The sequence below is a fragment of the Anoplolepis gracilipes genome, chromosome 9 (assembly GCF_047496725.1).
Source record: "Anoplolepis gracilipes chromosome 9, ASM4749672v1, whole genome shotgun sequence".
Classification (NCBI taxonomy): Eukaryota; Metazoa; Arthropoda; class Insecta; order Hymenoptera; family Formicidae; genus Anoplolepis; species Anoplolepis gracilipes.
The window spans coordinates 7,796,406-7,824,173 of NC_132978.1; the positions used below are offsets into that span (position 1 = coordinate 7,796,406).

General features: G+C 33.9%; 1 protein-coding gene and 1 long non-coding RNA gene across 4 annotated transcripts in view; one reads left to right on the forward strand and one right to left on the reverse strand.

Moving 5' to 3' along the window:
* Positions 1–27,768, reverse strand: part of LOC140669819 (uncharacterized) — a 223,338-nt gene that overhangs the window by 169,562 nt on the left and 26,008 nt on the right. For both annotated transcript variants that reach the window (XR_012047415.1, XR_012047416.1), the window contains exon 2: positions 2,119–2,244. This is a non-coding gene — a long non-coding RNA (uncharacterized lncRNA). The remainder of the gene's footprint in view (positions 1–2,118; positions 2,245–27,768) is intronic.
* LOC140669810 (neural cell adhesion molecule 2) overlaps positions 1–27,768 on the forward strand; it is a 205,718-nt gene that overhangs the window by 80,296 nt on the left and 97,654 nt on the right. The window lies entirely within an intron of this gene.

Sequence of the window (27,768 nt, forward strand, 5' to 3'; positions counted from 1 at the left end):
CTATTTTCTTTTTGTCTCAAATGGTCTCTCAATTACTAACGTGATATGAACACGCGCGTTAACAATAACAACTCCGACAACAAATAGAAGCACAAAATTATCGTCGCTGTTGTCCTTTATTAGTCGAAAAGTCATTGTTAAATCTTTTATTGAATTGTAATTTATTTATTATTATTAGTTGCAAAACATTAAAAGCAAAATTGGAAATGTTACGTATAAGTCGTCGAAGATAAAAAAATATTATAATTAAATATTGTAATCAAAGATTCGCAGATATGTATTATCTATCATTATAAATTATCTCTTTTGTTTGGCTTTTATAAGAATTCGCAATATTAATGTTATTATCAATATTTTAGCAATTTTATCAATTTAACATATCCAGCTTTTGTTAACATTATGATATAAATATTTTCTATTCGTGTGTATGTTGTCGATATATTTCTCTCATATTTTCAAAATATTTTCAATCCTGTAATGAATGATTGTTATTTTTTAAATAATTATATTTGAATATAAACTTTGCGGTATAAATCTAATGAAAAATGTAAAAAAATTATATACCATTACGTTTATAAAAATACATTTTTTTATAGAATTGAATAAAGCATGTGCAAACATATTAAGAAATAATAAAGAAATATTATTATAAATTAAATTTAAATAGTAATATTTAATTAAATTTAAAATTAAACCTAATTTAATTGGAAAATAATTTTCATTTTAATACTATTATTAATATATTATTTTAATATTTTTAATTTTAATAAGAGTAATATTTATTAATTAATTTTTTAACATCGGTTTTTAAATTAAAAAAGAAAACGTATCATTTTTAATATGTATAATGTTATAAATGGGATATTATATATATATGACTAAATGTTAATCATATTAAATCCATTTACAATACGCGTATGTCTTTCCCATTTTTCAAACCGCAAAACTAAACCTGAATCGAGAGAAAGCTGTGGTACACCGCGTTGTAGTGCTCAGAGGAACTCGAAAACTAATTTATAGAGTCTCTTAAGGATCTTTCTGCGGCCACGACAGCCGCCAGTAAAGAGAGAAACAGAACGAGCGTAGCGAGAGTGACTTGACTGACGTTTAAATTCTTTTGTAAATGTGACCATCCATTCCCTTCCGAGACGTCTAAATGAGAAAAAGCTCTCGAGAAGCAGGATAAAAGAAAGCATGAAAAAACGCTTATAAAAGATATTATCTACTATTAATACTTTGTAACACTATTAATACCTTGTATATATAAGACCACATATACATAATTACTTATAAAATTAATTACTCTCCCCAAATATACTGATTGTGAGATAAAAGCAACAAAATTTAATTAGCTAGAACGTGTTCTCGGAATTTTCCTCGCGGGGATTCGTCTCGATCGTAACTTACATACGCGAAGACTACTGTAATTCTAGATGAAATTTTATACTTTTTTTATGCTTTTTCGATAGTGTTCGCGGAGGTCGGAAGAGCTTCGCACGGATATGCGACGCATCCCCGAACTTTTTCTCAAACTGTTACGCTTTAGTGATATTTCGACGGTCGGCGCGTGATACCGAAAGTTTCGCACGGGACCGGGTGTCCCATGAGTATCATATTTTCCCGTAGGTAAAGTTTTGTCGGGTTTATCTACCATTGTGTATGCGGATCGGTCAATATTTGTTATACTGCTTTATACATACATATTATGTTTTTATTGCCTTATCCTTTGATCTATGGGAAAAATCCGTGCACGGTATGGAAAGTGCATGTAATAGATTTACACCCGTTAATTCCTCAATTGATTGTTTTATTTTAATTCGAGATCAAACTAGGGATTCATGCAAAAAATATTATCTCGAAATATTATTTCGAAGGTGAATGAATTCTGAATCGTATAACTTTTTTTAAAGTTAATTTACAGAAAATATTAAACGATTAAAAAGGAATGTTTTACTTAATTCAATTTATTAAGATAAGTGGATAGATTAAATAATGTCGTGATTTATTTAATTAATTCTCATGTACCCCCTTCCTTACTAATGAGAGAGGGCTTGTGAACGTGACGTACAATTAGTTAGTTTTCCCTCTTCACTTTCCAATTATCGCATCACTCCTTACCTAATCCACTACGACGCTCCCAGTATCGTGCATCTTCTCTGCATCACTTCCCACCGCAGTTCTCTAGTCCCATCTCCTTTCCTTTGCATCTACAGAGTGTCTCCGGAACTATATTGTCTCGTTTACCTATAAAATATCGAAAATTATTTAATCATTACATCAAAAAATACACAAGACCATATATGATTTTTATATAATTTTTTAAATAAATTTTTATTTAAATTATTTTCTTGCACTTTACTCTCACGCGTCGAGTAAACTTGTGAAATGTATCCAAAATGTTTTTTTAAATAATATATTAATAGTTTTAATATTTAATTTTGATATAGAGTGCCATAACATCGATTTTCATTTGTTAAATGTATAGAAGATTAACTTAAGCGATGATTTATTAATGAAGAAGGGAGACAAAGAAGGATTTCTTTGCTCGTCTGACAACTCTTGCGTGCGAGAAAATCATTTATTTTAATATCACAAGAATCGCATGTCATTTTTAACTTCCATGTCGTATATCAACCCAATTCCAGTAACTAATCCACGATCTTAAGGAGTAATCCACCACTGAAGGTGTTAGTAAAACTTTGGGACACCCTGTAGAGCACTCTGTGCTCGAAGTAGGAGCTTCGTAACAAAGGTGTCGCGGCAATTATCTTCGAGCGCGTGCAATTACTTCGAGGCCGAGAGCAAACTCCAGACTGGCCCATTTACGGGGATATCGGAGAATCGGTGGCGGCCTCCTTCCTTTCGGAACTCGAGATTGTTGTCGCTCGGGGTTAGTTAATCATGCTGCCAAGCGAGATGAAGGGGCCCAAGATGGTGCTCAGTAGTAGTTGTGCCATGAATATCGCACTTCGGCCAAACTTCACGGAATGCTCCGCTTTGTCCAATATGCGGGCCGAAAAGCAGGAGGAAAAGACCCGGGTTAAGTGAAAAATCGTGTCCTCGAACTTCTCGCGGTAGTTTCGATAAGCACCGAATCGCATCGTTCCACGATAATGTAATGAGATACGTTCCCATTTCGTTGCGGAATGCGTTACGTAATGTCGATACGAAGTCGATGGAGATCATTGATCAAACGAAGTGGGCCACTTTACGCAGACTTGGATCGTGTTCAGAGGACGAAAGCGAGCGCGAAGGAATTTCGGGCTAATATTTGTAAGAGAGTCGTAAACGTAAGGCGAATGTGAAGGATCTTGAACTTGCGCGATTCTGATTTCGAATGTTATCGCACTTAATTGCTCCAGGGCACCACCTATATGTCGGCACGTATTAGCGGAATTGCAAGTGATTGGAGAGGATCGTCGATAGATGCTCTAGAGCTCGTACGACTAATTTAATTGACTGTTCATACGAAGTTAGGGAAAGAGACGCAAATAGACGCAATTAGACTTGGCACATGAAAAGCTTCTTATAATACGTAGATTTTAGATTATATATAGGTATTATATAGATACTAGAATATGTTAAATAATTACTATTTGGAAAATTCCATATAAATTTTCAATTATAAAATTATTTATAAAAATAAAATTATTATATACATATTTTAGTAAAATGTATCAATTCTGACGTAAAAATAAATTAAATTCTTTTTATTTGCAAAATGCTAAATAATTTTTCTTTTGATATAATTTTTTAATAAATTTTAAAAAGATTGACTTATTATATATGATAGATATTAAATTCATGCACACAAACAAAAAAAAATTAAGTAAAAAAAAAAAAAGAGCGCAATGTTTTTCTCTCTCTCTCAATTGTCGTACCTAGGTATCGTACAATGTCATGGATGCAGGCCTGATTGAACGACCAAACAACCCAGACGAAGTATCCTGTCTCGTTTGTCCCACTCGATAAACGCGAATTGCGTTGGAACGGTCCACGAACCGAGGATGAGTACGAAATTCAACACCGAGAAAAGAGGACGAGCTGAATAGGTTGAAAAAAGAGGAAAAGAGAGAGAATTCGTTGAAATTTTGCAGAAAGCGAATTTGTTCCGCCAGCGGACAAGCTCACAGGGAAAAAAAAAGTTTAGATTACCGGAGAGTCGCGGATAAAATTCTTACTTTTCTTTTTTCCTTTAAACGAGCATAAGAGGCTTGCACTTGTATGCTTTTCAACTTAATGTCTTTTCAACATATAATATCTATCTTCTAACTCGACAGAGTTCCGACTTTTCAAGGGTCGCTCAAAATTGAACCGAGTATTACGCCGGAACGAAAGTAAGATAAAAGGCCCTATTCTACTCTCAGATAACTGATGTTCGCCACATAAACAAAACGTTTCCAGACTTCTTTTAGCGTAGCTGTGAGAGATCTCATTCCAAAAGTGACCGAAAGTGTTAGAAATTGACATCGTTATCATATATAACCCTTTACTTGAGCTCTTATGGCCGGCGTTTACCGTAAGACACAATAATGTAGTACATCCTTTCTTCACTTTCAGTCTGTTTCTATCTTTCTATTTTCTTTCATCTAATGCACTTCGCAAACAACAAACGTGCAGAAAAAACATAAATTGTAAATCCGTTTGCACGTAATATTATGTGAAGCTAATGAATACAGGAAAGAATAATGAATAAAAAGATAGTAAACAACGAAATGAGGCCGCCAAGCTTTATTTTAGCATTATTATTAGCTTTGAGTGTGGTTACTTTTTATAATAAAAATTGTATTAACCAGAATGTACACCGGAGCAAATCATATAATATGACGCTAATTATTGTTCTCGTTGATATAACAAAGACTTGTAAAGTAATTATGATTTATGTTATTACTCTTATTTTATATGCAAATCTTTTGAAATAATATCTAATTTATTAAAAAAATAAAAATGTAATTAGACTAATTAAATTGTATATAGAATTCTTATACGAATATAGAATAGACATAGAAAGATTATTAATATTAAACATGCAGTGGTAATAAAATCTTTTGTTGTATAATAGAGTGCTCATAGTGTTCATAAAATTTTATTATTACCGCAAGAAAAATTAACAAGGTTCAATCAATAAAAAATGTTTTTAATACAAAGTAGAAAATTCTCCAACTATTCTAAGAGACAAATATTCGTTATTTACATTAATTTCATAATTATTTGCATTTGTGTATACATACACACTTAGCATACGCGTTGCATCAGAAATGAAGGATTAACCTCTTACGGAAACTGGATATTCTCTGTGAAATGACTCGAATGTCCAGTCGATATCCACGAGGATTCCATGTGCCACGTGAATTGTCTTGACGCGAAAAGCTACGAATTATCGCGAGTTCATCGCGAAAGCTCCTCGTATCACTCCATCTTCGCCTCGTGATCGAAATCTCGTTTTGCGGGCGCGATAGCGTCCCGCTCATGGATTGCGTCTCAACCGAGTCGAGGTGAAGAGTCAAGAATTGCCCTGAGATTGAAGTCGCGAAATAACTTGTACCTGCATAGGTCTTGCTCTCACTCATTCTGTCTTATCGTCTACCTGCCTACCATCACCTAGAAAATCACTTCGAAAGCGACGGTGGAAAAAAGATTCGACGTTCATACGGTAAAAGAAATTCCCCGAAATGGGGAATCATGCCTCGTGCGAGTGAATTACTATTTTCAACCTTCAGAAACATTTACTAAAAAGAATAATATTTTTGCTATTTTGTTTACTTTTAATTTAGTTTCTTTTTAGATGGCCAATGTTTATTATTCTGTATGCACAACTTTTATTAGTAAAATTACATTGCTATACGAGAAAAATATATAGAATATTTCAAAGTAATTATCAATTCTTTTATCCACAGATTTTTTCGTTGGCTTAAAGAAGATACGACCTTAATAAAAATATCGAAAGGCGAGTTAGCAAAGTTTTCAATGTTCGAAAGACTTCTTACAAACTTAATTAATTTCAGAAAGAAGCAATTAGATCCAAGTATACTTTATAGAATTTTAAAGTTTGTGGCTGCCATGATATCTAACGTAGAAAATTAAAACGTTGAAAAAGAGTTAGTAAAATGTTACATTTATTAATACAAAGTCGATTCTGAATTAATTTAAAAAAATCGCAGATGTAAGAAAAATCACTATTTTAGTTTGTGCATCATTAACATCGCGAGTAAACAATATGACTTGAAAGACTCTTAATTTCCTGAATGCTGTTGGATAATATTATATATGTACTTTTAAAAATAATAATTTTTTTGGTATTATTAAGATATATTTTATATTCAAAAGATTTTATAAATTCCAATTGCGAATTTTAATTTTTTTACATAACGCAAAATGAAAACGATATGAATTTCTCTAAACAAGTTGTATATATTTTAATTTTTGTATTAGACACTTTAAACAGCATTTATTTATACATAATTATATTGGACATTGAGAGACATCTATTTTAATTTAAAAAATTAGTATTTCGGAATAGATGCATCGATTTGCATAACAAGATATGATTGTTGATAATATAATTAAACATTGTCAAAAATATCTTTACTAATAGATACATGATTAAACTGAATATGATGAAATCGACATGATGTTACTTTGACTTTTAATGAGAAATTTCCTATCGACGTAACAAATCAAGAAAATTGAGGCATATTCAACAATATGATTATTACGCCTGATAAAATGCATGCTCGATGAGTAAATAATTTGTTACATATCTGTAGCTGGATTTATACGTCATTAAATTGCGCTCTAATTATGTACATTTCCCGAAGGCTACATTACGTTGTTTTTCTTTTAAATGAAATGTAAAACCTGATTCAAAGTGATTACATGTTATATAAATATGTGTTATTTGATATAACAGTGCACTTTTATGTCTTTCGGTGCATGTTTCAATTGAAAATTTATTATCAATATTTCATTTAAGAAATTCACTTTAGATTTTACAACGATTATATAAACGGAAAATCTTATTGATATTTTATTTAATTAAAAAATTTGGTTTGTTATTCATATAGTAGCACTATTTAGTCACATAAATAGAATAAACTGCGATTGCAAAATGATACAAATGATATGAGATCTCAAGTCGTTATTCTTTTGCTTATATATTCTAGGAAAAACTACGTTACATGTATTTTACTCACTTTTGTATTCTAAACATTTGTAACACAAAGTAGATTTTCCCATTAAGTTTTTGTGAAAAGCAAGATTGAGAGCTGAAATGTTGCATTTTCATTATTACGTTAAATTTGTATTTTTCGCTGAATAACAATGCTACGCTATTTGCTAAGAAATAATAAAGAATAGAGCTTCACGTCATGCTTTTATTATCATTGAAAATATTTGCGTATATAACACACGTATATTTTGTGTATACTCTCGATTACGTATTTGCACCAGCGTCCAGAGATATCGAAGCGATATTATAGCTTACATTCTTATCTGTAATATGATATAATATCTCTTGATATATACATATATCAATATTATTTCTATGAGAAAATATCATCATAGTCTTCACGTTTATTTCGACAATATTTTTCAAACGAAACAGAAATAATGATACGTTAAACTAAATATAATAGTTAAATTTTATCAAATTGAGAAAAAACTGAACTTGTAAAATGTGAAATTTATCAATTAAAATGTTAATAAAGTAACATTAATTAAGTGAAGTAAACGGTAAGAAAGTATTTTTGCGCATATTCTATCAGTATTGTCAAGAACATTTTTTTTATATATGAGTAGATTTTTTGTGTATATATGTACATAATTTAAAAAATATTATATTATTATTATACTATTATATTATTATACTTTGTATTATTGTACTTCGATTTATTTCAAAGCAGTGTACGAGTCAACAAAACGAAACACTATCAAAGCACGTGAAATGAAACCAAGTAGTTTATAACTACTATCCGGATTATATATATGTAACTAACAAGTGATAATATATAGCGAGAAAATCACTCGCGGCTTACCAGCGAGACCTTGTAACTTCGCAAATTTAATGCAATCGACGTACAAATCATAAGGTGTTTATCAGTATCAAGAGTAAACGGCATGAGAAGAGCTTCTCGATGCTATTGGAAGAAAATTTTGCGGGAAATTCCCGCTCGATCGCTCGTTTCCTCGAACACGTTCGACTCTGTGCGATGATTTAGGAAATATGACGCGACTTCGCGCCCTAGGCCCTTTGGAGCACCGCCAAGCTTAAAAAGCTCGCCTCAGGCGGGCATACATATTTCACGGCTGTATATGCCACCACCGTTGCATGATATACCAACGAAACGAAAAAAGGAGAAAAAAGAAAAAAGAGAAATCATCGATCAAAGGTACAATATGAAGACGGAAGTCTGCGAATTTACTCCTAAAATTAGCAAAGAAAATTTTTTTTTATTATTATTTTTCTACAGATGTGGGAGTAAAAATTAAAAAAATGGCAAAGATATGCAATCAAATGACATATAGAAATTTAATTATTTCAAATGTTGGAAAACTAATTTTATCTAGATAGTTTGAGGGCTATCGAGAGTTTCGAGACACGCTCTTGAAGAAAAGCAAGTACACAGTAGTCGGCAAGGGACGTTTTCTCGTCTCGAATAAGACGGATTTGTGGCGAATCGTGCGAAACGTAAATCTAGCTCGGAGGTGGAATTCCGACTGAGTGCACTATAGTGTTCTTACTCGTCCTCGAAGATAGAAGAAAGCGCGAGAGCAGAAAAAGAAAATCAGAGAGATCAGACAGAGATGCTCTGATTTCCTCACACGCGGCTTGCAAACTCTTAAAATTCTTCTAATACCGATAAAGCGACTAGCGAAAAACGAATACGAAAATAATAAAATTACGACGCATTTTTCACAAGGATCGATAATAATATCTATCGCATTTATTAAGATGATTCGCGAGATCTGGCCAATCCGCGAATGTAACCAGCGCGTCGTGAAAATAAAATAAAAGATTGCTTCTTTTTTCGTAGAAATTTGCAGCAAAGCGAAGGAATGCATAATGTGAGTGAATAATAAAAGCACGACGTAAAAGTAAACGTCACGTCTCTCAAAGCCCGCGTTCTTTCTGAATATTTTTCTCAGCTTATCCGCAAAGCGAGTTTTTAACGTGCAACCGCTGGTTCGTCAGTCTCGAAAAATTAAACCGCATCTGTTCCTCTGTATTTTGCTCCAGAGTGTCAAATTTCAGAAAATCGAAGTGCACCGACATTCGTCGGCGAAGGAACTAACGATTGCCGGCAATGCTCGCACTTTCTTGCGCGAATGGATAAAAGGTGCTGCAAATATTGCAGTTTCGCGGGAACCACAGAGCAAAGAAACTAAACACAACAGATCGTGACTGACAAGAAAAAAATTGTATGAATCTTCGCGACCGAGTTTCGGAAAAATGGGATTACATCGGACGCGCGCATTTGAAGCGACAGTTGCATTATATATCAAGACGGAAGGATAATAACGGCCAAAGAGAATAAGCGATCAAACAATGCTCGAAGAAACTGCCTGCAAAAAGGGCACTTTAGAGACGAAGGAAATGAAAAGCACCGAGAGCGTCGGTATTGTTTGTAGATTGGACGTCGACAAACCCGGTCGAATTCTCCATGGTGATGCAAGTAGCATTTCCCAGATTGGATTCTGCTTGCTTGTGTTGTTGTTGTCTGCGATCTATAATATCGCCACGGAGGAATACTTGCATTATGAAACGAACGACTACGCAGGGCTCAGAACGATCATAAAGTCGCTCCTTTAAAAAGAAAGATTCAAATCGACAAAATATAAAGCTACAACATTACTTTAAAAAGTATGATATATTATCATAAAAAAGAATATCTTTTTTCATTTTCAATTTTGAAATTTGTGTTTTGCATTTAATTAATGATATTTTTTTCTTCTATGTACTAACCCCGAGTTTTGAAAAACTTACTAGTGTACTACTGATTGTTACATTTTTTTCTATTAAAGAGCCATATATATGCATTTAATCCGTACGAAGAAAAGATATTGCACCGAACTTGAATTTGTTCCAATTTGAATGTGAATCGAATGCAGTCTGGTTAATGAAACAACTAGGATAACGATAACGAAAAGGAATCAACGATCAAATAGAACGCGCGGAGAAACGCGTGAAGGAAGCTTGAGGAAGAGGTGAGATGAGCTTTGTGAAATTCCAACGACTCGTCTTACCAGTAAGAAAAGTTTCGTCGTTTAATACGTTAAGCTAGCGCTCTTGGTAGGTATCATGTTCCTTAGTTCGCTCCCACGTAATGTTAATCCAATTTAATGTAGAGCTAAAATAGAAAGATACTTCTATATATACTTTAATATATATCGCATCACGCATTAAACACACGATACATGCAGGATTCTGGCTCCAAGCTGGTGGAATCATTCTGGTGAGGTTTGAATTTCTCGGAGAAATAATCCGCGTTATGAATTTTTCTAAGAAGGAACGAACCGCCTTTCTGTGAATGAACTTTTGTTCGTGAAAAGTTCGTCAACTCTAATAGTACTCTTCATGCAAAGTATCGCGCGTACTTATTCGGTTTGAGTCATCTCTTCTGGATGTTATAGATAACACTAAGTTTTAGAAGTTTAAACGGCCTCGATGTTGAAACCAAGGAAGATAGGCAAATCTTCTTCTTGCCACGCTAGTACCAAACTTTTGATAGAGTAATATAAGATTTCGCATTCTGCGCGAACTGATCAAATATTTAAGTCACGTGAATTATCCTGTACATAAGTTAAAGGCTTGTTTCAGGCTTAATTAATAATTAAATATTTTGATAAATTTAAGTAGTATAATCTTACTAAAATAGCATCTTTTTGCTTATTAAAAGTGATATATCTGTATTTAATAATTTACTAACAATCTGATTTATGTATATACAAAAATATATATTAAACGAAATACTTTGAAATGCAATTATTTAGAAAATTTTTCTAAATAAAGGAAGCAAAAATTCTATCAAAGTTAAAGTTTGTCGTATACGTGAAAACATAGTTGCAACATGATTACGCGTACTAAGGAAGAAATAGAGAAGTGTGGTGAAAGAATTTTAATACAAAATTCCATGTATACGCGCGCGATTTCTTGTATTGTCCTTTTATGCACATGAAGCAGCTGCCCGAACGTCCACGAAAGAATGTAGAGGTGATCCTTTCTACGGGGACCGAGATTTCGCCCTGTTACGGTTGCGACGTGAACTGTAATAAACACATCTGCAATCTGCAACTGCAGCGAAACTCCTGTCGAACTATCGACAAACCGCCGTGGGAAGTGACATTTGTCACTTTGTTCGGCTATAAGAGCAGGATATATTCTGAAAATGAATACTAAATATACCTTGCATGAAAAGCACAAAGTGCAATACAACTACCGTTCCCTCCATCAACGAACTTTATGATTAATTTGAAACTAATTTGGAACGAATTTTTTTCTTAATTATATTTTTTATACATAATTATTTAAATATTGATTTATAATTAAAATTAAATAAAAGAATATTAATATAATAAATAAAATGTGATAAATAAAAAATATATCAATATAATAATAAAATATTATTATATTATTATTAATATATTTTAATATATTTGGAGAGAAAAAGAGTATATTATAACAATAAATTTAGCTGGTTTGATAAAGAATAATATAATTTTTTGCAACATCAGAATTTATATAGTATATGTAAACTTATACGTTTGAATAAACCAATGTTGAGAGAGAGAGAGAGAGAAAGAGAGAGAGAGAGAGAGAGAGAGAGAGAGAGAGAGAGAATTAATTTCTATGATAAGCCAATAGAAAATAGAGAGTCACTAAATTGCATTAAAAGATTGAAAGGTATATTTTTGCTTAAGGAAACACTGAAGTTCAATACATCATATTACAACTAATCCTTTGATTCTTCAGAGATAAAACGATAAGTGACCCTATATCAAGGATATAGAATAGATTTAGTGTACTGAAGAGATCTTCAAATCTAATTTATTCTTCTTTACTATTCTCTCAGAGCGCACATCTCTTCTCAGTATATATATACATATATATATATATATATATGTGTGTGTGTGTGTGTGTGTGTGTGTGTGTTATATACACATATACACACATCTAATTTATTCTTCTTTACTATTCTCTCAGAGCGCACATCTCTTCTCATATATATATATATATATATATATATATATATATATATATATATATATATGTGTGTGTGTGTGTGTGTGTGTGTGTGTGTGTGTGTGTGTGTGTGTGTGTGTGTGTGTGTGTATTATATACACATATACACACATATATACCTTTACTGGTTTTATCTCCTTTCGAAAATCATCAGTTCGAACGAATCGCTCTTCGGAAAAATCGCACGATCTCACTCGGATTTTAGAACGGGTTTCGTAGGAACGTACGTCAGACAAGGGAAAGAAGCATAACAAGTGAAGGAAAAAGAAAAGACGAATATCTATGCAGTCAATCGCCGCTTCAAGAAACGCCTCGCAGCGAAACACGCCGATATGTCTTGAATCAAAATAGGGGTAGACGGCGCGTGTCGCGAATCTGATCTGGATTTCGGTTGAGGGCTCCATTGGAATATCGTTGCCGTTTCATATATTGAAGAAAGAGAATGAACGGTTGCCTGACGCATAGATATGGTTATCGTGAAGCGACCGGCATTTTCAAAAAAGTACATACTTGGATCACGCGCGAAACGAATATACATACATGCACATACATACGCGCATGCGCGTGTATATAGTGTATATAGTGCAAACGTATCAAGTAACCAGTCTCTCATTTTTATTGCTTATTGTTAGACAAAGAAAAGAAGATCACAATTTACCGAAAGATAGGTGTGTGAAAATTTATAACTTTTATGTCGCGAGTTTGTTATGTTTAAAAATGTATAATAAAGATTTATCTTGACAGATAAATTTGACACTATATATATATATATATATATATATATATATATATATATATATATATATTCAACAAATGTATATGTATATGTTAGAAAAGAAAGTAATATATTTGTTTGCCAATTTCAACAAATTTATATATTATCGATTTTTTTATTCAAAATTAAAAAAAAGTTTGAATAATAAAAAAATTAACCCAATCAATAATCTCATCAAATAATCGAACTAATAAAAGTCATCAATGCAAGAATTTATTGTATAACATCATGCATTTTAAAAAGTAGGATTTATATTAAACAATAAAATTATTTAATGAAGAAAAAAGAATGCAATTTTGATAGTTATAATCGCCGTTTATATGCTTGTACTACATTCGAGAACCCTATCAAAATTTCTGGAAAATAAAATTTTAATTTATCGCTTAATAGGATTTTTATGAGCCATTCCGCGAGCATGCGGCAAGGAAAGAGCAGCAAGTTGCCACGTAAAGGTCGATACGTAATGTTATCGTTTGGCAAGAAAAGGATATTCACGAGGGTTTTTTAAAAATATTTTTCATAAGGGAAACCGTAAAGAGAAAACAATTTATTGCGCCCGGCAAATGATTTACCGTATGTTGGCTGGCAACGCCAAGAAAGTGATATAAAAAGTATGAGTGATCGCGACACTTGAATGATATCTATGCAGATGATAATCCTTGAAAAATGTAAAGAATCTCACGCACGATCTCGAAGATCGCGCTTACGCACTGCGCCATTCGCGGAACGTGATGTACTTTTTATTGAAAATCCGATTATTGAATTCCGTCATGGTGGAATGCTTTTTGCGGAGAGAACGGATAAAAAAAAAGAAAAGTTTGCGGATCCGCGCGACAGCAGAGACGGGATCGTATTTACGACGTTGAGTCTCTCGAGCGAAGAGCTCGTTTTACCGTCGAATAAACGTCGCAAGATATTCTCTCACCCTAAGTGGCACGAACATACAAACATCTATTTTGTTAGAATTCGAGGAGAAGGAATATAAAAAAATGAATGCGCTCCCTCGACCCGCGTGGCTCTGATCGTTCTTATATACAGCATTCATACATGAAGCAGCACACGAGGAGAGCCGTTCTTTTCTAATTTCACGCTAGAGCACCGAGGGTAATAGTCGGTTCCGGCAAGTAATTGAAAATTTGCATCCGACACACAGAGCTTGCCCGAGGCGCTTCAGTTCGATCTAAGATATAGAGTATAAAACTCATCGAATAAATAATATCAATAACACGAGCGATATTTTTAATGAAATAAACTAACTTTAAATATCTCGTTCGTGAGAGCATTGTGTTAATATATTTATATAAATTTAAATCTTATATAGAAAACGTGCTTATCAAAGTTGATCATTCACACACTGTCCCGTACTTTTTTTATAGCGAATATAATTAATTGATTGGAACACAGATTCAACAAATTTATAAAATAGTCTGGGAATAGTGGGAACTCTGTAAATAATCTATAGAAAAACGACATTTCATTACTTTTATCTTGTTTTTTTTCGCGAGATCTTGCATATAGATCTTTTATGCAATAATATTATAGAATTAATTTTTTTAGTCACAGATATTATAAAATAAAACTGTAATTGATCTCTCTAATAAGAATTTTAAGTATATTACTTCTTGTACTTAAGTCTTTAATTTTTCTTTTAAATATTAAGAATTCTGATAATCAAATTTATATTCTTATTAAACTTTAAGCTCGTTTAATCGATTAAACATTTTCACCGTTATACTTTCCGCAAATTCGTTTTCACACAAGGAAGTATATTTTTAACATCAATAGGACGACTAACGTCGGTTTATCGTCCATGAATTTTTAGAAGGAACGAGATTATTTGAGATGCATGCATTTAAATTACACCAACATCGTAAAAAAGTTTGAAAAAAAATAAAAAGGTTTAACACGAATATTGCAACGTAGTTAAACACAAAAAAGTATTTTCTATCTCTAAATAGTAGCCGATTAAAAAAAAATAAAATTTATAAATTTTTCATAATTTTGCACATGCCCACATGATGTATCTTTTATATAAATATATAAAGTATAAATACAGAATAGAACTGTTTTTATTGTCGATGTCTGATCGTATTGAAGTTTAGCAAATGCCACCGAGGTAGTCAGAGGTGAAATTACTTCGTAGCTTCCACACTCTCCAGTTTATCGGACTACGTGACATAAGCGAAGGTACCTTATGCACGGACGTCGGTAGTTGGTCGTCGCTATTCCATTTGCGATCGCTGCCCTGCGACATCGGCACGTAAACGCGTGCGCGCGCGCGTTAGACACGTGTCGAAATGATGCTCCGGTCAGGATGGATAATCCTAAGAGTCGACGAAGGCGACGAATGAGGGTTAGCTCGCCTCATAATTCCTCTCCATTGCCAAAAATCCGCGCATTGTTCTCGCACCTCGCGTGTCTGCCATTATACAACTCGGCGAGTTTCGTGTCCGGCATGAGATGAGCTCGTTCTACCTTGTCTCTTCTGAATGAAGAAGAGGGAGACGGCGCGTCGTCGGTGGATTGGGAGAGAGAGAGAGAGAGAGAGATAGAGAGATGGTCAAGTCGCGGGATACTCAATCATCGGAAGGGTCGCGTGGCAGTTGCAATTCCGGTAGCGCGCTCTTTTCCGCTTTCCCCCCTTCGCGCCTTTCTCTCTTCCTTCTTCTCTATTTTTCGCGCTCTCGGCGAGATAGAAGTTACAGACTCTGTGTGTGCTGGCCTTCTCATTTTCTCTCTAAATTGCTTCTGGCGTTAGGCGCAGCTGTGACAACAGCCTTCTCCTGAATATATACTCTTTTCTTTCGATTATTATGCTATAATATATAAAAATTGTCTCATCTCTTTTTCATCTTATTTTTCTCACATCAGTTTGTATTTAAATATCAAACTTTAACCAAACTTATAAAGTATCCTATTATACATATATTTATGTGTGTTATCTTTCGTCGCATTTATTCACTTCACTTAATTTATTCATTTGTTATAATTCATCTATTCATTTTTACAAAGTGTCCTATGGAAATTATTGAAACTAATTAGCTGTCATTTTTAAACGCATATTAGAGGGCAGGAAAAATAAAATAAAGACATTCTTCTAAGAAAGACATCTGACAGTTTTATTTACATATACTTAGATTTTAAAGATAGTTTAGTTTATCGAAGATATTTTTATTATTTAAAAGATGAAAGATAATCAGAGATATTTTCATTTTATAAAATTAACCTTTGTAAGTAAATATCAATAATCCTAATAATGTATTTATTTAAATAAGCGTCAGAATGAAAATAGAAGTTTTTTTCGAAAACTAAAAAAACTTTAGCATTTTTTTTGAGATTCTATTTACGAAAGAGGTTAATTTAATTTTTGTTTTAATTATGACAATGCATTTAAAAATATAAATAAATAATCAAGTATTTATATATCATCAAGATTGTTGATATGTAATTGACATAATTTTTATAAATATTTATTAAATGGTAAAAACATATCTAATTATCTTTAATTCATATATAAATCTTTCTATGAGCATTTAAAAATAACAGCTAATAACAACTTCCTGCGCGTGACAACCTATATGTACAAGATTAATACTTCTGATTCTCTCTATAACTACTTTGATTTTCTATTTATTAAGTTATATCGATATACATTTAATGTCACACCTTTAATCAGATTTAAACATGGCTCTCGTGTTTTCTCGCGCTCAGTCAGTCCGTTTCGTGCTACTTTAATGTGCTTGGAGAGGGATATTTTTTCTCGCATGGGATATAATACACAAAAAGAACTCCGATCGTTCACCTTCTTCTCGATTCCGACCCGTCGGTTTTCTCCTCGGCGTTCGTTTTACCGAGCGTTTTGCGAAACAAAATACCCTGACGCTCTTGTTCGTGCGGCTATCGTACATAAGCGGGGACGGACGAGAGAAAGGACTGGATCGATAGCCGGCGCATGGCCGCAGGGGTCCACACAGTCGTGCACAGCACGGCACCGAAAAGTTTTTCGCTACTAGAGCATACGAGATTCACGGACTGCAGACATTACACTTTGCCGTCGTTTGTTCGCGCTTGAAAGGCTGATCTTGTCTGCAACGAGATCTTTCTTTGGAAAATATCTTACCGTGCTGTTAGTTCTGGCGATCTGTTATTGTTATCTATCTGATAGAATACGTGCTATCTGTAATCCGGAAAGTATGTCCAGCGATTCACCATTCATTCTTATGATGTTAATCCTCGTAGACGTCTAATATGTCACCGATAATCACACGGATATGCTTAATGACTGTCGGAATTTCTAGGGCTACTAATAACCACTGGGGAGATATCCGTTTGATCATCTGTGATGCCTTAGATGACCGAAGGGATTAGTACTGTAATAATGAGTAATCACAAGATATAATATTTCCATTAGTTATGGATATTATGAATAGCATATGCCATAAAAATATTTCAAATTTTCAATACCTTTTGTATTTTTTTTCAGTATATTCTCGTTAATGAGTTAAATTAATCTGTTACATTTAAAAATTGTGATAGCTTCTCTGCAATACTAACGATGGATATGTTATACGTATAATATATATAATATGTTATTATATATATATATATATATATATATATATATATATATATATATATCAAATTTGTTATATATATATATATATATATATATATATATCACATTTTTATATTTTAAATGAATATACTTGAACAAAATTGATTTTGCGTATCTAATAATGAGCTAATTAAATGAGCTAAATAATTATCGGGTACCCAAGATGTATGATAATATTCCTGACACAGAAGTTTTGTATGGCGTTAAAAATAGTTTATAATATTTTACGTGAAAATTGTATAAATTTATTGTCGATAAGAAACGGTGTCACGTTCAATCATTCATTACAATAATTCGACAAAAAAAACTGCTCAAGAATTAATTTTGTATAAGTCGCCGGCGTGGGTAGGATTATATAAATTGTATCGTTCATTAATGAAACACACACACACATTATATATACAAATGCACAAGAAATATATAGATAATTAAAAAAAAAGAAGCAAAAAACAGAGACGTGAGAGCGTCCTCTCACTAGGACGCTACCCTCTTTGCCACCTTCTCAATCCTTAGAACTGCGGCGAAGCATTAAGTTATTATCATCTGGAGCGGAGGATCTCATTATAAGGGCTTCCACAAGCCATAAACTTAAGCCGTAGAACGACTTCATGTTACCAAATATGAAATGCGTGGATACTAGCCACCAATGTGTACACAACTGATATAAATAATGCATGTATGTTGCATGCAGAATTTACGTCAATGTGGATAACCGGAACGCGAACGGTATTTTAACGCTTATAAAAAATCGCGAGTTCCATTTATAACGCATTTATGAATGCTGTCGCACAGCCTCGGTATCGAGTCACACATTGTATCAGTAATATATTTTCATTAATCCGCTCTAATTTTTAAATAACGCTGTTGCGTTGCCACTGACTCGAATAAATCCGATAATGGGTACTCGAATTTGAATCTGTTTTACACCTGCATGAGAAAAATATAGTCATCGCGATATCACACAATTTCATTGTTCATATTCTCCTTTATCTCTTATTTGCTCACTCATTTCCCCTCTTCTCTCTCTCTCTCTCTCTCTCTCTCTTTCTCTCTCTCTCTCTCTCTCTCGTAATATTTTACTACATATTATTTCATTTTATCGTTTATCATTGCAGCGTTGTTATTACAAATTTATGATTCTCACAGTTTCAATATTCTGATTGATAATATAATCTTTTTCTGATTATTTTATTATTATAATTATTTTCTTATATTTCTCTAATATCTATTCACTCTCTTTTTCTTCCCTCTTTTATTTATTGGGGATAATGTATGTATATATTTTAAAATATTTTAGTTTATAAATTTTATAATTGTAATCATTCTATATTTTAATTACATTATCAATATCGTTTTTTAATCATTATATCTGTTTTATTTCTAGTAAATCATTTTTAAAATGCAGAATTAAAAAGAAATATCAAAGAACCGTATGTATCTTGATGTGTTTCCTGCACGATGATGTATAGCAGGCAATATTTGTATTCACGGCTGTTGAGTGCATAGCAAAGTGTCGTAAAGGTTCGTATAAAAGTAGTTTAATGGGTTTCGATAAATTGCCCTGTGCTGTCTATCGACCATGAATTCCCCGACACTTCGTCTGTGTACTCGGAACATGTGCGATCTGAATCCGTTAGTTGACAGGAAAATAAAAAGGATGATGGAAAACTCATGTAAACAAGAAAATTGATGATTTTTTAGACGATCAAACAGAAAAATCCGTTTGCGACGCATGGCACGCGCAAATCACGATACAGCTCTGCGCTCAAAAACGGAAAGTCTCTTTCATGTTGTTGTGATTAAATTTTCTATTCTAATTACGTAGTCACTGAGATGGCATGACTAAGACTTGAAATGCGACGAGACGAAAGAAGAGGCGCCTTGCATGCTAATTCTATAAACATAAATCTCTCATGTACTTTTAAAAATGAGAAAAATTTTATATATATTTTTTTCATTTTCGTGATAAATATTGAAATTATTGCAATTATTCGAACAATATGAAAGGAATGTAACGAGAATTCAAAGAGACAATGATAATAATTTTTGTATAATAATTGATGCATAAATTCTAGGAAATTGTACAAATTCACATACTGTTTCAGTTAATACTGCAAGTTTTACGTAGATATCTATTCTGCAATCAAGTACAAAGGGAAAATTAAACGGGGAAGATTTATGGAACCATTCACACCCACACCCACACACACACACACACACACACACACATAAACACACAATATACATTTTCGTAAAAACGTAAAACCATAATTTCCATGCATTTAATAATCTCTCGTCACTAATTACACACGCGAATAGATTCGCATCGGTGGAGGTCTATGACTTAATTGGAAAGTGCATCTAAACATGAAAATCTGCAACATGTTAAATCGATATTGTTAATTTTGCGCTCAAGATTAATTTCTTGAGAAACTTTTGTAGATTCAACCGCTAGCTCAAGAATATTCGAAAAGTTTAAGCGCGTTGAACGCGTTACTTTCTTATAGTTATTTCTACCAAAAAAATTCCGAAGCGCCGATGGGAAAACTTTCTCCCGTAACTTTCTCCCTTTTTCCGTGTTATGCGCGTAACTTTAAAGTGGCTATTCAATCACGCAATGAGTTTGTAAAGGGTCCGGCTATCGATATCGACGTTGGTGGGCGTGTTGCTGAGCGTTAAAATTTCGAAAAAGGCAAAAGGAGAAAAAAAGAGAAAGAAGAGAAAATCGGAACGACCTTTATCTGTAAGAGCGCGGATAAATGAGCCATTTGTACGTACTAATGACACGATCTATGTAACGGCCCGTAAACGCCCATCGCCGTTTCAGTATATTTTCAAGTCGACCCGCTAAGCACGCGCGCCACTGGATTATACACCCACACAATTTCAGACATGCAATTATGCAATTAAGCCCTTCGCTCGTAACATACACTCTACCCGCTCGAGAGGACTACTTTCTAACATGCAATCGTACTGTTAAACGTAAAGTGAGAAAGAGAGAGAGAGAGAGAGAGAGAGAGAGAGAGAGAGAGAGAGAGAGAGAGAGAGAGAGAGAGAGAGAGAGAGAGAGAGAGAGAGAGAGAGAGAGAGAAAAGCGTCCTCACGTAAGTGCAGTGAAATGCAACGCGAACCCACTATGACTCACGTTAAACGACGAAAGGATTTGGACGCGTACAAAGAATACACTTAATGTTCGATATTAAATCCCCGAATGCAGTTGTAATTGCGGAACGGATGTTTCCACGTGTACTGTATGTACACATAGCATCCGCAGTGTAACAATTATGTATGATCGACTCGTCGCGATATCTAATAACTGGTGTATAATAAAAATGGTACGGTTATTAAATTTATTCACTAATAAATATGCTTGTGTCGCGCACAAATGATATATCGCACAATTAGCACACTAAAGAGGGCATATCTAATTGGGGTTCTCTATATACGGTTCTACGGTACGATAGAGATGAGCGACTGGACCAATTGAAGATGTGGTCTTTACCATTCGGTCATCTCTCTCGCTTTATCGATGCGCTCAGTATGTATATCTGGCACACGGGGACTGGAAATCGACTCTGCTCATTCCCACGCATGAAGTTCCTAGACCATAGCGCCGTGTATACCTCTTGACCCCGACAACCATAGAACTATGCATTTGCCGAGGCGGCTATACATTACTCGGGTACATCTTGGCTTCCGCTCCGCGAACATCGAGTATGATGCACTTGCATCCGATATACAAGCCTCCTTCTCTTGCTTTGCCGAAACTCTATACCTCGTTGATGAAACCATAAAATGTAAACGTGCAATTAAAATAAACGCACTTCTCTAGTGAACAATCGATATTAAACACGTAATATTGCTGATTTAAATTTGTTTGAAATGAATAATTTTAAATTTCTTTTAAATAAAAGTATTTTTTTGACACGTACTCTTTTAACATTATTAATTTTTAATTAAAATTTTAATTTTCAAGTATTAATTTGTTTTCTGATAAAATGCTTGTTTAATTTAGTTAAAATATAATGTAAAGATAATTTATAATTGTATTTATATAAAATTAATTATTTATAAAATTATAAATGTAAATAAATAAAGAAACTTCTTTCTTATTTGGAATTATGTGTATAATTATGTGTATATCAATTGAGTATATTTATATTTTATTTTTGCTTATCTAACATCGCACTTTGTTAAATTGTAACTACGCGCATGTAGTTAAAAAAAAAAATTTACATGTCTGTTTGTGAAATTCGATCCGATTCGTGATAAATGAATCTATCCATCTACATATACTATCGTATAGTACTTCTCGAGATAACTAGTTCCAGAACATGTACAATAATCGGTTAATTTCGATTAGTTCAATATTCGATACCGCAGATAGAATACACGCAAGTTGAGCTCGACGTGTTTATTCGTAACACAAATTGTAAAATGCATCAAAAGTAATATTTTTACTTGTTAAATAAATTTTTGTATCTAACCGAGTGTGTATATTTGTTATTTCTTTTCTTCTAAATATACTACAGGTTTACTTAAATTACACATCTATATTTTATAATAAACGCAATACCTATTTAACATAAGACGTAATGTTTTCATAAAATTTCATCAAAATTTGACTAAGGAATATATATATAGGTTAATAAAGGCTTTTGATAAATACCAAATCTCTCCGTATCCCCTTTTTTTTCTTTCCAACTTTCTTTACACATATGCATGATAAGGAGGTCGCGCTGAGCCCGGCACCCTTCGTGAGGTATTCCAACACCTGGGCTTCGGTAAAATAGCGTGGCGCTTGTCCGCGCGACATACGCCGGCTCGTTTGCAGGTTAAGGGAAGGAAAGAAAGAACGCTTTCCATGTTGAGGACTCGCCACCTAATATCCAGCGGGCCACTTGAACGTAACTCTCCAGCACGGCAAGATACAATCGTCGACAAAAGTCGAGACGTCTTTTGCGTGCTCGTGTGCGCCATGTGACCTCGATTCCACGCGACCCCACGATAAGGCTCGATACCGCGGAAAGGCTGCCACCCCGGAGAGCGGTTGCCTCTAATACGACTTTATCAGGCATCTCGCTTACGAGTAGATAGCGCTTCGATGAGCTCACGATATAAGTGGCGAAAAGCACGATATTATACTATTTAATGGAAACATAACGTGATTTCGCGCAATAAAACGTTACATTAGTTCCTACATGACGGAGCAATCATAAAGTTTGTTATGTTGCAAATCTAGCCTAATATTGCATAAAGTAATGTTATGATACAAAATGTAACCGTGTTATATTTGTAACGTTGCGGTACAGTGTTAAATTACAGTGTGCCATACACTTGCGTGTCTTCGAGCAGCTATGGCGGATATACCTCTTCGATTACTTCGGCGCTCACCTTGTACGTCTTCGACTACTTCGACGTCTATGTTTCTAACTACTTTGATGTTTAGTTCGTGCCTGTTACGATCAAAGCTGATATTGATGACATCGTTATCAGTACGTTAACATTACTTCGCGTTTAAAGGAGCAAAAATGTACGTACATTATTAATATGTATTTTATATAGTTGACCTGATAAAATATGAACGCGGAAATAACGCGAATTTCGAGTTAAATTTCAAACAGTTTTAAAAGAATTTCCTGAATTTCAGTAGTAGACTCACTGACTGAATCATTAAGTGCTGTTTCCCCTTAATCCGATTTTTTCGGTGTGTTATTTCAACGGATAATAATAATTTACTTTTACGTTTGCTTTAATACCAGTGTAAAACAAATTTGTCAGAGTGACGAATTTTTAATGCATACTGTAAGCTAAGATGAATATATAAACACAACTTGGCAAACTAAATGTCATGTACTAAGGCGCGGATCCTAATCTGATTAATGTTGGCGGTAATCTCGTCCCCAAGACGATCCCATTATACCAGACAACATCGAAAAGTGGGAGTCAGACTTAATCTCGTTGCTTGATACTCACAGATGATCCGTTTTGACGTAGTTTCTGTGGAACAGCTTTTATCGGGAATTTTGGGAGAATACTAGGATACCTAAAATATAACGATAATACTATGTTTGCTCGCTCGAATAACTGTTTTCGAATATCTAAAAATACTTGAATATTGAAGATATAATAATATTTGAATAAGTACTTTACTTACATTGCATACCATGTATAATGTATGAATTATAATATAAATGAAGAATGCTAAACAGATGTAAAAAAACACATCCACTTGCTTTATATTCTATTGACCTATTAAGCTTACATTTTAGATTTTAGATTTACAGTTTATGATTCGCAAATACATATATAGAATTCTATTTATAATTATACGTGTTGTATATTGCCGAAAACACGTATATATCAGAAGCAATAAAATACCAAAAATATAAAATACATATGCAAAGTATACGAAATACATATCGGAATGCATATACATACATTCTTAAATGAGCGTAGCTGCAATTGTATTTACAATTTAATATTTTTAAAATCTTCTTCATTAGTCTATTTTATGCATGACTATAAGGTGTGAATAAGATAGAATCTCGAAATGATCTGTGCGCACGTAATGCAAGATAAGCTAAAAGTGCGGCAAGTGATAGACAGGTAACAAAGGGAGAGACGTGGGAAATTTTCACTTGCGCGAACACAAGGGTGAAGAGCACACGTCGCGGTCAGGCTTCCTGCGCAGACTGTACACGAGAGAGGGATATCGACCAACTCTGATGCTGCCTCCACGAGACACTCTTACGATCGGTTCAAATATAGCGATGTATGCACATCGCTATATTTGAACGGATTCATATCTATAGCTCTGTATGTTTGTCTTGATAAAATGATTGTCTTATGATGGAATAGTTCGAGGGAATAAACTCATTCCCTTTGCTCCCTTCCCCCTCGTGGAAGACGCGTTGGTCAATACCTACGTCTACTTTCACCGAGACGATTCTCGAAGTCGCTCCGAAAGAAGACGTTAAATAAATTTACGAGCGTGTTAACACAACCGAGAACACCGGACACGCTTCTCGTAAATCATACGTGTGTCAAGAACGGAGGAAAATCATCGGAGTTAAAATTCGATATAAATCGTCGCGTACTGTCGCGTATGTTAATGAATATCAACGTAATGTCAGCGGTACGTTACACGTATAAATTAATTATCCCGTTTCAGATTTGAGCTCATCCGCGCGTGTCCTCTGGCGGAAGTTTTAATTAACTTGGTCTTTCGTAAAACTTGTCTTATGACGAGACTTCCCAGTTCGCTGGTCCATGCGGATCAGTATGCTACGTGGGAAATATTTTATTATAAATCGACTACATCTCGGCGATACGTTCGGTACGAATTATATCATTCTGGTGCATAAGCAACAAGCAAGCGAAATAATGATGACACTGCTCTCGGATCTGCGGAAAGTAAATATCAATAACGATATTTCAATGCAACGCGTTGCAGCATCTGTTGCAACGCGTTTAATGCTAAACTTTGAAGAGAAGAATATTTAGAGAGTAAGAAATAATAATAATAATAATATAATAGTAATAATAATAACAAAATATTTCTTTGAAAAAAAAAAGGCAAAAAAAATCATAAGTATACTTTCGACAACTATAATAATATTCAAATTAGTATATCTCGCTCTTTCTTGAGCAAATATAAATATGTTAAATATTATACATATAAATAGATTTTTGATAAAAAACTTATTTTATACGTTTAAAATTGAATAATCAATGATTAAATATTACTGCATAAAATAACTTGAATAAAGTTTTAATTGCAACAAGTTTTTTAAAGGGATCGCGCGATGTAAACCATCTTCCGTATACTTTTTGTGACCGTTAGCAACTATTGATGTTAACTCCTGTTAGTGAATGTTTAAGGGTACGAATATTCTGCCGACGTTACTTCGGGAGTTAATAACATGCTAAAAGCGACGATCAATAACAGCTCAACGTGTCACGGCGGAAGGACGCGGTATAGGTGGTAGCGACGCGAGACTAGCAAAAGCATTTCTAGGGTGAAAGTTTCGAAATGATCTCCTCATTTACCAGCATCCGTAGAACTCAAGGCTGATAATTTGATGACTCTCTAAGTTCCCCCAAAAGGATTAGTGTCTTTAGAGAAAAACTTTTTAATGAGTTACTCGCGCGAAGGTTTCTCTTGCTTCTCTCTTTCGAGAAGGATCGGTCCTAATTATTATCTTTACTTCACTTTAGAATAATATGACGCAATAGCACGCAGGAAATTCGCCGTTTAATTTTCTCGTGTATCGCCCAACATACGTGCGACAATTTTACAATATCACCTGCTACATTTTAAATCCGTTTGCGTTAAATTACATTTTATATTTAAATTATGTCTATGTAACGTAAATGACATTAAATATACTATTTGATACGCATACAATCGCGGAATTGAAAATATATCATGTCCAGTGTACCGATATAATCAATATGCGTGTATATGTGTATAAATAAGTACCTATCGATACAAACATAATTAGAATTATTGGGCAAGTTGATGGGATACTATACATGGCTGGAATTTAACCGAGTGAAGATACAGTTTGTATTATTAATAGCAATTACAATCAGAATTACACGATAAAACGACGACGGAATGCATAGAATAATTATTAATTAAGTGTGAATTAAATACCATATATAACGTTCACATGCAACGCGTTAACTTTTATTATGTTTATCCGTCGCGCGAAGATCATTAATTCTCGTGCTATCCGGGGAGAATATTAGTTTAGTCGGTAGCTTACACTTTCAGTCGCAAATTTGCATGCGTGTGTCTTAGGTCGTTATGATTCACGTCAAACGAGATCCCGTCCCGACGAGCATAATACAATCGAATCGATTTTGTTGGCGTGCATCCCGTGAAAAGCGAGTATTCGTCGTCACACACCTGTTGGCTAGCATTAACATCGGATTTTCCGCTGCGTCTACGAGGACGGAAATCTCTCCGTCGATGAGAATTCGCGGCTTCGTTCCGCGTCGTTAACGGCGCGTCGCGAAACATACACAGACGTGGCCGTGAAATACAATAAATAGTGCCTGACAACTCTGATAGAGAGAACTCCCTGTCGACGCACCTGTTGGTCGCTTTGTCAAATCGACGAGTCTATCAACCCGCAAATCATTGTCTTATCTCAATTCGCTAGGATTAATTCTATCGATCTCGTTCGATATAAACGTCGCGTCCCATCCGTTACTGACGGTACATCGCTTGTCAGACCTCTATCGATCTCTCTTTTTCTCTCTCTCTCTCTCTCTCTCTCTCTCTCTCTCTCTCTCTCTCTCTCTCTATAACGTCGGTTTAAAAATTGCAGCTTTAGCGGAGTGTACATTCGCGTGGCAAGCGAATGGTTTCGTAGAAAACAGACGGAATAAAGGATTACCGCGACGTCAAACTTGACGGATATGCACCGCTGGATAAAATTTTAACAAATCGAAATTTTTGTTGGCGCAAACGAACGAAAACAGGAAGAGAATCATTTCACTTAATTTTATTTAAACAATAAAGGGAGAATAATTGACAGAATTCGTAATTAAGTGCACACACGTGAGTTTACGATGTGAAAAAAATTTGCCTGCAAAGAAATAATTACGTATCCGAGCAAAAATTTTAGCGCACGCGACTCTTTTCTCCTTTTGTCCTATATGTATATTCTTTCATTGACACAGTGAGTGCTTCGTAAATGCTCAATTTTGTATCATGTAAAAAACGTATACTTTTTTAAAACATTTCACATAAAATATTTTGCGTCTACGGCTGCTCATATATGTATCTAACTTACGAATGAAATCAAAACTTAGTCAGAAGTTTAGTAAGCTCTTAATGCAGAGCTATCGCGTATGAAAGTATGAATATGAATTAGTATTTCGCACAGACTTGTATAATTCAATTTCATCATTGTATTTCATATATGTATATTCTGCAAAAATGTATAATAGATTAAGAGAATAATAATATTACTGTAATTTTATGTTTTTAACATACAGCCGGAATTAGGTTAAATTTCACTCCAACGCGCTAATTGAATAAAAAAGAAAGCAGCAATAAATTTAAACAACGGAATAACAATAATAATAATAAATTAAATTATCTTGCTTGAGCTTATTATACAC